At 37.7% G+C, this 12,812-nt stretch overlaps 1 protein-coding gene across 4 annotated transcripts in view; it reads left to right on the top strand.

The window, feature by feature from the left end:
• The window catches only part of znf536 (zinc finger protein 536), a 236,756-nt gene that overhangs the window by 35,622 nt on the left and 188,322 nt on the right, over window positions 1–12,812 (top strand). For all 4 annotated transcript variants that reach the window (XM_044142938.1, XM_044142947.1, XM_044142959.1 and 1 more), the window contains one exon: window positions 1,276–1,354. The gene's annotated coding sequence lies outside the window, so the exon portion shown is untranslated. The remainder of the gene's footprint in view (window positions 1–1,275; window positions 1,355–12,812) is intronic.

The raw sequence follows: 12,812 nt of genomic DNA, 5'->3' as shown, positions 1-12,812 counted from the left end.
AACGGTGTGACAGATGATCTTCTGAGGAAAGAAACAGCACAAGTTCATTCTGAAAATTATGCAGAACCAAGTCTGTGCACATTCTCATCTTGGCAAACTTGAGCAGGTTTATGCAAACCCCTGAAATGTCATAAAAAAATTAAATGTAAATGGGGAGCAGTTTATTAAGTCACAAAGAAATTGATATTTTGATTTCTTAAACATGGAACAAAGTGAAAACACCTTATTTTAAATTAACTTAGTAAAGCTTAAAAACAGACTCAACTAGAATTGTGAAAATAGTCATTTCACAATTCATTGAAAATACCTGGTGCTTAATTTGACTCAATAATGTTTGCAACAAAGAAAATGAAGGATATGGCTTTCATTTGTATATTATTTTATATAGACATAATGAATTTGATAGTTGATTTTTGGACCGTTGTCTACATGGATAACCACAGTATTTGCTAACCCTCATCAGTGGGCATATGTAGAAAAAAAAGGACCTAAAATGTCGTCCTTCCCGCCTATTTTCATATCATCTTACTGGATCTTTGGGATGTTCCTTACATGGACACTACATTACTTTTAAAACAAGTTCCCAGTGAAACTGCTATAGGTTGCCCAGAACATTGGGGCTCATCCAGCACTTCATGCCAGCAGCTATTATTGATTGCCTTGGCCTGGCCTTCCAGACAAAGCCTTGTCACTTTGTTGTCACTCACTTCCCTACAATTTGAGCTCCAGGCTCCTAAAACGTTGTACTCCTCCTCAGCCTATAGGGTGTGCTCAGAAACCTGTCATCCTGACACACAATGCAGTCGGAGGAAACATTGTTTTCATTTTTGGCACCATGGCACTTGAACCAGGTGTACCAAATACTTTCAGACCAGAAGGCACTCCTTTATGCTGGTTTTGAGAAGTTCTCAAGGATGGTCTCCTACGAACACTCAACATCTAAAACGTGCCTTACACATATTTATTACTCTTTTCTTTTTTACAGAGATATAAAAGGCCAAATTATAGATCAAAGATTTGAAGTTATTGAAAAAAAGCTTCACCACTGGTTTACACAAGCATTTATGTTTGATACATGTGCAAAATGATTGTAAAAGTTTAAATGACTTCACAATAAGTTTGACTAACGAGTCGAGCTGCAAGGTGGGTTTGTGGGGAAGAGACTCAGAATACAATTTTTAATGGGTACTTTTCTTCTGTCGACAGTGTTGCAAACTTGTCAAGCTTCAAATGCAGGTGACGCTGAATTTCCTGGTATGTGTGCTTTGTTTACAGGCTCTTGTCGTCCCACCTTCTGTGAAACTGTCTGCGTTCTTCCTGACATCCGGCATCCGCTGGAGAGGCAGCCGTGCAGGTACGATCAGACCCATTGATCAAGGGGAACGGGAGGATATTAAAGGTGTCTGTCACACTCACAGACCCGTGCACTTATGTTTTTATTCCAAACTTTATCTGGGAAAATTAACTATGCGCTTCATAACCAATGCCATACTTCTCAGTTACACTAGTAATTATAAATTCCTGGAGTTTCCTATCACTGTTTTGGCCTGTCAGTGGCTCACTTTGGAGTGTGTAAAAGTTAAACACACTCCACCTAAACTTTCACAACCAGAAGAATATTTTGATGTGTCAACTTTTGTGGAAGCAAAATAGAAGCTCATTTGTGCTAGCTGTTTGTCTAAGCATTTTTTCTCAAATAAAACTTTGAATGTAAATGTGATCTTTTCCCCAGTGTGATCAGAAATAGCCCTACAGCGCCAAAGTCTGGTTCAATATTCCAAGTGATTATGATTTCTCTTGGGAACTTTACATAAACTGAGTTAAAACTGTTTCATGACTTGTTTTATGATCTGAGGTCAAAATTTCTAAGTAGCAGTTTAAAATGAAACAAATGAAACTTCTTTAGCGATCACGATTCCAAATAGAAACATATTGTGTTTTTTTGTTACTAACTACAAAATCCAAAATGGCTGCCACTCATATAAGAGCCATTTAAAGCAGAATTTCTGGTTTTATTTTTACCTTTAATGATTGGAATGCCAATAAAGCACGCATAGTACTGTGTAACAATTAATTAATGCATAGAAATAAATTGTTACAATGTTAACCTGTACTCAGTAACACTTCCGCCAATTAAATCAATCTAATCATATGCTGTATAATATAGCGGATATTCAATCTACTATGATCTATATGCAATGTTTATATATGGCTACGCAGTGTGAATGTATTACATGCTTTCTGCATATTCACATAATGGGTAAAGGTTAACCTTAATGACAAATACCATTCTCTACCACAACAAGATCCAATTCTAACACTAAACAACTAAATGAAGAGAAACACAATCGAACCTAAAAACACAAACATGGCCAGCAACACTACATTCCCTCAATTCATAGCAAGTGCATTTTAATATGTTTGGTGAAAAAAAACGTTAGCTTTGTGATTTTTGCTAACACCCTGGATTCTATTGGCTCTGATGGTTTGATTGACATGTCAGCCAAATCAGCCAATGGGCTCCTGAAAGATGTCAACATCTATAGCCCTGAATGCACCAAGGTGTATTTTTTCTTTGCAGTATTTTGTTTTGCATTTTATTGCAAAAACAAATTATCAGTAGATAGAATGATTTTGTTTGGTAGGGTAAAAGGATAACGCAAACCAAAAAACAACAGACAAAACAAACAAAAACAACAAAACAAAAAACTGAGAGATTTCAAATTGTGCCAAAGTAGCTCAGATGGAAAGTCTGTCTGGGCTTTTGTTGACTAATCCCTCTCAGAAACTTTTATGCTTCACATTTATTGATAAATTGTGGAGTAGAGAAATATTCTGATCCTGTACTGTGGATTGGTAGGTGTTTTGGATTGTACCTACAGGCTTTCACAGGGACATTCACATCACAAAGTTCATTTAGGCAGAAATATTATTGTTTTTTTTTTTGTTTTGTTTTGTTTTTTCATGCTCTGATGCATGCCATATTAATTTACTCTCACTCAGTAACATGAATTCAGGTCTTTAGACCTCTGGAGTATTCTCTGAAGAATTCTTTAGTTCTTGAGATATATATGAAATTCCTTTTTCAAGCAGGTCTTCCAAAAATCGACTATTTGGAATAGTAGCAGGTCACTGAACACAACAGCAAGTAAATTCAACTGGTTTTCCAAATTTTGTGTGGAATGTGGTTAAGTTGCTGTGACATCATTCACAGATCAGATTAATGAACACCAACATAAGCCTTCTCATCCCCACAATGTTGAAATACACACATTAACACATCAGACAAGCTTGCACAACCGATAACACGTGAGGCACCGCTCCCCTTAGCACATGCTAAAGCCACATGCACCCACATGGTCTGTCAGAAAGCCACATCTCTGTCATTCCCACGCAATGTGCCTCCATGAGACAATTAGCGTGTAGAGGTGACACGGCAAACAGGTGCAAAGCATTATTGGTGGAGGTGGAGGAGCGCGTCCACCCCATCCCTCACCGTGATGGATACTTCCAGATCCGCACGTGTGTGTCCGTGATGGCAGGTTGGATGACAAGTCAGGGGACGTCTCCGCTTTGTGAAGTTAAATAGCTTCATACAACCTGGTTGTTTGTAATCAGCAGGCAATCATCATCATCATCATCATCCTCATCATCATCATCCTCATCATCATCATCCTCATCATCGTCATTGCTGTCATTCACACACCATAGATATTACACTCACTTTCTTTTCTTACACTCTTTAGGACTTTATTCTTGTTTGCATTTCTGATATCCTTTCTTCCTCTCTCCAATTATATTATTAATCACTCAACTTCTCACTTTGGTGTTTTTTTTTTTTAGTTTTTAAATGAATCTCTGTAAATAGAGTTTAGGTGTCTGAGGGAATGGAGTTAGGTGTTAGGCTGGCTTTCACATCTGATAAAACCAACTGTTCTTTTCAAAAGACGTTTATTTTTTTTTTCTGTAAAATTTAATCTATGTTATTTTCTAAGTTTTAAATGATCTCTATAACAACCATTATGACATTAAGTTTGCATTACAGATGCATTACTAAGGTAAAAAAACTTCTGTCCCACACAGATATCCGAAATTCATATTCTTATTCACTCATTAAAGATTAAAATATGCAGAAATATTGCTACATGTCCTTATCTAAAGTGTGCCTTGGCACTTGTTGGTTGCATAGGAGTTAGTTCTGCCTGCTGTAGTTTTATTAATCAAATATAGCATGGGTGAGTCATGGTGTTTTGGCTTGTGTCATATTGGAGGTATGTGCCACAGATTTATCTCATATTGGAAGCAGAGCTAACACATGCTACCCTTGACGTATTCTCACACCATTTCTCACACAAAGCACTGACACACAAACTTGCAGACGCTCACACTCTTGGAGGACTTATATAGAGGGAGGTGCGTAAACAGGCACTCCAGTCCTTGAAGACTCATTAAGAGACGGGCTGCCTTTTTTAAAAATACTTTTTTCCTGGATCATATAGTTACTGCATTTTCAAATAAATTAGATATTTTGAGCAATTTTTTTTTCTGATTTTATTATTCTTTTACACTACATTAAAGTGTGAAACATTCAAATTAGCCACTGGACAGTTTTCAGTTTTTTCCATTTGGGAAAAAACAGATTCTGTCAGTTACGGGTTTGTTGCCCAGATCAGAAGTGGTCTCAGGTGTCTTTGACTAAAAAATGTTGGGTTACACTTCAAGCCAGATATTTACATATGCTCCATATAAACACACAGAGCCAATTTCTCCCCATATACAACAATGTATTTGACGAAGCTTTTGTAGTTTCAGTCAGTTAAAATTACTAAAATAATTTATCTTCACCAAATGTTAAAAATAATTAGCAATAATTTTTGTATGTTGACTTTAGTTAACATACATTCCCTTATGTTGTTGAAGTTGCTGTTTAAATTGTATGAGTTGGACAGTTGGCTGGAAGTTTGACCCAGGTCCTCCATCTGGTTTTTAGGCTACTTTGTTAACACACCTTTTTGGCTCTGCCCACCAATTCTCGATGGACTGTAATGACTGTTCTATAACATTGTAATTGTTCTCTAAGCAATCTTTTGGGTAATTCTGTGGTCTACAGTTGATCACTGGAAGACTCCATGGTTCTTTCTTGCTGATGTCTTAACTGTTGCTTCAATAGTTTCACATAATGTCTCCTTATGCTGCCAAGTACTTTGTGAAGTACAGTACATCAATTCTGTGAAGTGCAACATGGTTCTTCCTTTTCTATGTTTACAATGGGATTATAATCTCAGGCTAGCAAACATCTCCCCTTTTTTGTATAATGCTAATCGTCCTTATAGACAAAGAGTCATTTTACCGAGAATGATGATCTTGTAATCTGACTTTTTTCTATTAATTTGGATAAATGGTTTCTTCCTGGGACCAGCGAACTCTCACCCAATGACCAGCCCCTTCATGATTAAGTGGGTACAGACATTCATCTCTTGGATGCAGAACCCGTCTCCTTCCTGAAAAATTTGATATCCAGACATTTCCAGAAACTTCTCTCAACGATAAGCTGGACTTGTTGAGGTCTACATTTCTCTTCCAAATATCTTACCTGATTTCTTGAGCTCCTAGATTTTTCCATGGTGTCACACAAGGAAGCGGTGTGTGTGAGATGTTGTCCTAAACTACTCCAGTTAGCTCAAGATCAACATCAGAAGCTTCCAAAATGCATGGCAACATCATCTGGACTTTCTTGAAATTTTTAAAAGGCCATTAATCTTGGTTTATTTCTAAAATCTGCATCTTTCAGACAAAGACTTCTTTTCTTCTCTATTTTAAAATTTAGCAAATAGAAATATTTTGGGAATCTTAACTGACCTAAAACATGATCAGTTTATTCCTGTTATACAGTGTGTCACAATAGTTGTAGTCCTATTTGATAGTAATTGATATTTGTATTTCTCTTACAAAAGTTAGAAAGATCAATCCATTTAAACAATATGTGTGTGTGTGTGTATAAATCTTCTCACATTAGGAAAATGTTTTGTTATGGGAAACAAAAACATCTATAAATATCCAGATTTCAACTTTAAAAGTATTTTTTGAAATCAAATGAAAATAGCATCAGTCAAGAGTCAAAACTGAAAATAAAACTGAATCAAACTTGCTATTTCAAATTTTTGTATAAACTAAATTGCAAAGTAAAACAAAATGTATGGTTATTATGATGGAGATAGGACTCTTTTTATTAGTTCTTAGGGTTAAATTTGTCACTTCTGTGTTCTCTTTAAGCCGTTGGTATATTAAGGCATGTTTGGCATAAGAAAACCCTCCCATTCTCGCTCAGTGTCTCTTTTTATCTTTTCCTCCCTCTCTGACAGCCTTCATTTGCTGGAGGAGTGGCAGACTTGGTGGGAGTTAATGATTATAATTATTTAGCCTTTTTTTTTGTTACATTGCGGGATAATTATTTAAGAGGTTTGTGTATTCATTGTTGTAATCAGTAAAGAGAGATTACAGAAAATCCGCATGCCAACAGATGGCACTTGGCTGTTGTTGTTGCTTCATATTAAAACCAGTACAGCACACTTGGTAGCAGGCAGGCAAGAGCGAGGGGACATTCACAAAGGGGCCAAATTATAAAACAATTTGTTCTTCATCATAAATCCATTTATCATATCACTTCATTGTAGAGGAAATGAAAGGGAGGCAACAGTAGTAAGCATTGTGCTGTGTTTGTGTTCGCTTCCAGACCAGCTAACACTGCCATCTTCACAAAGTGGTGGTGGTCCGGAGAAGTCTTTGGATTTGCCGGACGAAACAACAAAACAAACAGTATTTGACCAGAGAGGCCCCCAATCCGATGGCTTTGTGTACTGTATCAGTGCATGGCCATCAGTTTTCACACGTAACCCCATTCACGGCTGAGGCCGTCGCTTGGCACCGTCTAGCATGACGCACTCCGCCATCAGCCATCAACGTCTCCTCTCCCCGCATGAGGAACGTTCTTTGCCTCCAAAAACTTTTACTTTTCAAAACACCGTTAACGCGTTTTCTGCAGGCAAACAAGTGAATAAAAAAACAAAAAAAGTTAAGCGAGGGCACTTACGATGCGGGGTCAGGGACCACAAGGAACTGCTGGCCTACATTCCAGACTAATTGTATAATTGGAAAAGCTCTCCAAATGAGCAAGCGAGCCACCCCTCGACCGCCCCACCCCCTCGTCAACCCCTTTTTACACACATACATCCGCACACACAGGCTCTTCAAAGCAAATCACAAAAGAGCATTTTAGGCATAATAATTAATTTCAAAAAGCGTTTATTATTAATCCCACACACCAGCATCCTGGCAGGAGCAGCTAGGCCAGGCTGGTTAACAACCTCCACACACCCCACCCCACCAGCGCTCTCATGTGTGCAGAAACATGAACACACAGGGCAGTCAGGTGTCAATTTTAGTTACAAGAGACTTAATAATCTATTTTAATTATTGCTATCTCAGTTGTTTTGTTTATTTATTTTGTATATTTTAAATATTTTCCAGTTCCAGACTTAAATGTTCTTTTGAAATGATCTTTTTGTTCGTTTTTTTATCTTTGAGGGGATCTTCTTGCATTAATATGCCACTAATGGTCTCAAAATGACAATAACCATCCAGCAAAAATTTTATTGTGACAGGCCTAGTGAGGACAGCAAACCTTATCAAAGTTTTTTCTTTGACAATTTTTTAAATGCATTACAGGGATAATGCACATAAAACATTAATCACAACAGGAGAGATGCGTTGTAGTCCTATGTACTAGTTTTCACTTGTAGTCCCCGACAGACCAATTAAATCCCACACCTCAATCCAACTAAAAATCTGTGACAACATTCAACAGATTTTTAGTCTGATCTGAGTTTGAGCTTGTAAAAAAAAAAGGAAAAAATAAGGTGGGGGTTGCAGTTCTAACATGTCAACTCTCAGGTAAACTGTATTTTCGTTGCAGAGTGCTCTCAGTTACTAATTTTTATCTTTGACAGGCTTCACTTGGGCAAAAGAAGAAATCTGAACATTTTTGCCGGCTGAATATTACGCCTCATGACATGTTCCATAAATTAAGTTGTGAAACTTTTTTTTTTGTCGTAAAATAAGCAATTTAATGACCAGTAAGGAATGATCTACTTGTGTGCTGTGTTAGCACTCATATTTTACTGTTACTACTGGAGCTCATGGTCAAATTGAATTTCCTGATTTATGGCCCTTGCCATGTACCGTTCATTTCCATGGCTACTGAGGGACTTATGGGGGGATGGAGTGGGATACAGGCGGACGGAGAGGGTGTGCGGGGGGGTAAAGGTGATTTCTGAAGTTGACGGCGGCGTCCAAAGGGATTGCGGGGTGCTGTTAAAACGAAGCCGTTAATTAATACTATTGATTGGCAAAAAAATAAAAGCAAATGTAATTTGCATATAGTGATCAATGCATTTACCGATGCCCCACTCCCATCCCCAGCCCTCACACATACACACACACTCCATCAGAAATCTGATTTCCGGAGTTTTCAAAGTGAGAGAGAGGGAGTTCAGACTAATGTGGATCGATTGGGCCCCGCTTTCAGACAAGAATGTAAAGCATTTTAGAAACCATTGAAGGGTGAAACATGTTAGCACAAAAGAAATACTTTCAACTTGGACCGCTTTATTTTAAGAAAATGAAGACAGTTAGCCCTTTTTCACATTTGCGCTAGAACTGGCCCCAAACCACACATTCAGTTTACATATAGCTTAACACGGCAATATTTCTGCTCAACTTATGCTGAAGACAACACTGTGAAGAAAATGTCAATGAGAACAGCAAGGCCATGACAATCAAAAACACAAGAGGTGTTAAAAAAGCAATACAGTATGTTTTTTTTTTGCTGTTTCTTTTTTTTTACCCCTCCTTTCTTGCTTCCTTGCTTGCTCTGTCAAGAGCAGCTTATTATAGAGTATTGATTTATAAAGCTTTAAATGTGATCCTCCATGTCCAAGTCAAGGGCAGGGAGTGCAAGAGACAGACTGAGACGAGGTAAGGAAGGAGGTGGTGGTGGGGGGGAAGCAGGGGAAGAAGGGATTGGAAGACAAAGACAAAAGGGAAAAGATGTTCTAAAATGAATAGAGTTAGAATAGGGAGTCCGCAGTGTGGGGGGAAGAGGCAGCAAGGCATTTTCAGAAACGCTCTAGAACACAAAAGGGTAATTGTTTTAGCCCAGATGTTGTTTCGCACAACAAGCAGGATACAATGTTCCTACTGAGCTGATGAGCCCAATCAGTGAAATGATTAAAAATTGATTTTGTCCCTGTAATTACAGTATGTAAACTACTTAGCCGGGATTGCAAAGGAAGTGATTTTCTAATTACGTATATACTCTGGTGTCTAATGATTGGTTTTTTGAAGTAATGAAGAGAGGGTCCTAACGACTCCACTGTGTTCTGTTGTTGAAGGGAGAAGGCAAGAGAACGGGTGGATGAGTGTGTGCGTGTAGGCGTGTGTGCGTTGGGGATGTGTGTGTGTGTTGGGGGTGGGGGGTGGGGGGAGGTTCTGACGGCAGAACATCGTTAGGGCAAGACAGCAGGCTTGCATACAAAAGGGGGATGAAAATTGAATTTTTGCCAGCCAGTGCTCGCACGATAACACGGGGGCCCTGTGTTGGTCTGCACAGGATCTGGAAGCTAAATGGAGACTGTGACTTCTCATGGGGGTCGCTAGGCCCTGACCAGCCCTGGCAATCTGGACCCTGCAATTAAAACCTCTCGGGGGTGAGGGATTTAGGACATCACACTAGCAGTGGAAATCTAACAGTTGTACAGAGATCAGGCTCTACTGTAGCGAGGCTCTTCTCAACTGCATACGTGTTTTATCTACAAGCCTGGCTGTTCCAGCTGAATGTTCAGGATTCAAACCTATAGTCAGAGATATTTTCCAATTATTAGACATGAGCTATTGTTAGTAATGATCATGGTCACAAAACCCTATATTAAACTGCTTTTGTTTTTAGGATTATACGATTTTTTTATAATTATGAGTTTTAAGATCTGCTTTAGCTTTTTCGGGCCTCAGGTGATGTAATCTTTTTTCTGGTTTTTACCCAACATAATTATACTGAAAGGCTCTCTTTGTTCAGTGAGCTGTTTTTTTTTTTTTTTCAGTAAATCTAATAACTATAATAAAAATATATTTTATTTTTTAGTGCTTTTTTTAAGTACTCAAAGGTGCTTTAAAATATTACAACAATATAATACCAAACAGTGCAGTATAAACACACTGTTCACCTGCTTTATGAGAAACTTTGAACATAAGATCCTTTTACTAATCAGCCTAAAATGTACATTTGTGTTGACTTTTTAAGGGTGTTGTTCTAGAAAGATTTTAGAATGTTTACATCATCAAAGCTCATTGAAGCAGGCAAAGATCTTTATATTTGGATAAAATTTTATAGATTTTCCTTGTTAATGTGTCTCAGTATTGGTTATATAGGTAGGATGATAGAAATGTCATTTTTGTTTTCCTCCTTAAAGGATGTAATTGTCATAAATTTGCCTCTTTTTTACAACCTACTTTGCTGGGGAAACAAGTGTGGATATTAGCTGATCATATTTGACCATCAGTTCTTGATTGACTAGATGGTGGAGTCACAAATGTGACTGCCTGACATTAGCTATGATTCCTGGACCGTAAACACAACTCAACATTTTAAAAATAAAATTTAGCAAATTTTTTTGCATCACACAAATCACAACTGGATGTTGCCATTGATGCAACCACAAAGAAGAAGACAACAGAAAGTAGTTGGATGATTTTGGAGCAGCATGTTGCTTAATGACTTATCACATGAACAGACTTAATGGAAACAGAAATGGTCAAACTGTGTTTTTATATATATTAGAGGAATATTGATTTGATCATTGATAATCAATCTAATAATCTGATCCCCCATTTGTAAAAAAAACAAACAAACTGAATAGAGGTTTCAGTACAGCTTCCATCGCCTCCATAGTCAGATTGTACTAGTTTTTGGAAAATGGGACCACTTAACTATATGATCTCCACTCACTAACGCTGTTACTCAATTGTAATGGAAAACTGCCCAAACTCTGCATAGTGGAACCAGGTCCAGGCACCGCTAGGTGCCAGTGGAAAATGGCCATCAAATAAAATAATCGAGGTGTGCCAACATCACTACAAATGAGGATGGGAATGAACAAGTAATATATAGTTGCAGGCATTCAACACCACACTAAGACTTGGCACCACAATCTGTAACATTTGCTTTTTTCTTTATGTTCAAACCAAAACCTGTGCTAATCGTTGTATACAAGTTTTAGAAACCTGAATTTTAGTTCAGATTTCTAAACTAAAACTTAATGTTAGGTGTGAAGTTTCTGACTAGAGGTAGAAGTTAAGGCTTAAAAGCAAAGAATTTCTGAAGGACTAAGAGTGGTTGGGACCAAAGAAGAACACCTGCAGCCAGATAATTTTCAAATGAACACGTAAGGCAGAGGCAGTCCGTCCTGTTAGAACACAGCGCTCTGAGTCCCACAGCACTGATTCCACCTGTGACCTATAAGCCAATCATTAACGATGAGAGCACACTCATGCCATTGTTATTATAATTTACTACATTTTACCACTGATGTGTTGTGTTTAAGTTGTAGTGTAATGTATTATATATTAAAAAAATGTGTAATTATATTTCAAAATAACCTGCGTCACAAACAACCAGTAGATCTTATATCTGCATTTGTTTTGTACAATAATGTATGAACAACGTCTGTGGGAGTTTTGACGAATAGAATGTAATAATTCATGGATTTATATTGCACAAGGCATGTATTAGCTCTTATTGAACCTAAAATAAAAGAGTGACAGTCTTGAGGATTAACATTTCCTTCATATCACTTGGAAATCCTTTTGTTGACTCAGCAGGTTTAAAGCAACTTGAGATAATGCTTCAGGGCGGACTTCTTCTCTTCTGACTCCTTAAAGTAGCACCAGTTTGGCAGCTTTGAGAAATACTGGAGGTAATCTCAGGAAGATGTCCAACAAAAGGCCAAAAATCAAGATGTGAGGACATGTAAAGGTTTTTTTGTACAGTATCTAATTTTCAATAGTTTCATCTGAAGAGGTTGCTCATTGTAACAACTAAGATACTCTCTGACCTTTCCTTGTTTCTTTTTCACTGTGTTCTTTTCCCTTCAACTGCAACCTGACAAACCATGGAAGCTGTCATGAATTAAAATTGACCAATAGGTCAGGTAAAAAACAGCACTACTGCAGGCACTGGGGTGTCAAGGAGTCACTCCATCACACAGAATCTGGAGATAAACTCACATAAATCATCTCACACAGAGTGAGTCACTGCCACAGCAATGGCTGCTGTGTCCCCATTGTCTGCATTCTTAACATATCTAACAAAGACAAAATATTTTCTTGGCCTTATCTTATGTTCAGTATTGAATATTTAATTATGACTTTATTCATTATTTAAAACATTTTTTTAGAGAAATTAGAAGATGTGAGTGGAGGCTTTGATTATGAGGATGGGAAGATCTGTGGGTTTTAGCTCTTTGGGAACATTAATAAATGACAGAAATCTAGATTAAGAAAGCCGGAAAGCGACTAGAAAGAAAAATGACAAAGCTTTGAAATGCTGCCAGTATCACCAACTGCTCTCCTCTGACACAGCTGATTGTAAGAGAAGCCGATAGCATAGCCAACTTAGGCCTTTAATAATTCATTTAGCTGGGCTATGATCTATCATTTTGTACCTTTTGACATGCAATATTGAAATTTAATATTGCATCAAT

This window comes from Gambusia affinis, linkage group LG02, assembly GCF_019740435.1.
Source record: "Gambusia affinis linkage group LG02, SWU_Gaff_1.0, whole genome shotgun sequence".
NCBI lineage: Eukaryota > Metazoa > Chordata > Actinopteri > Cyprinodontiformes > Poeciliidae > Gambusia > Gambusia affinis.
Note: the sequence above shows the minus strand (reverse complement) of the source record. Positions and strands in the feature narration are given on the sequence as shown.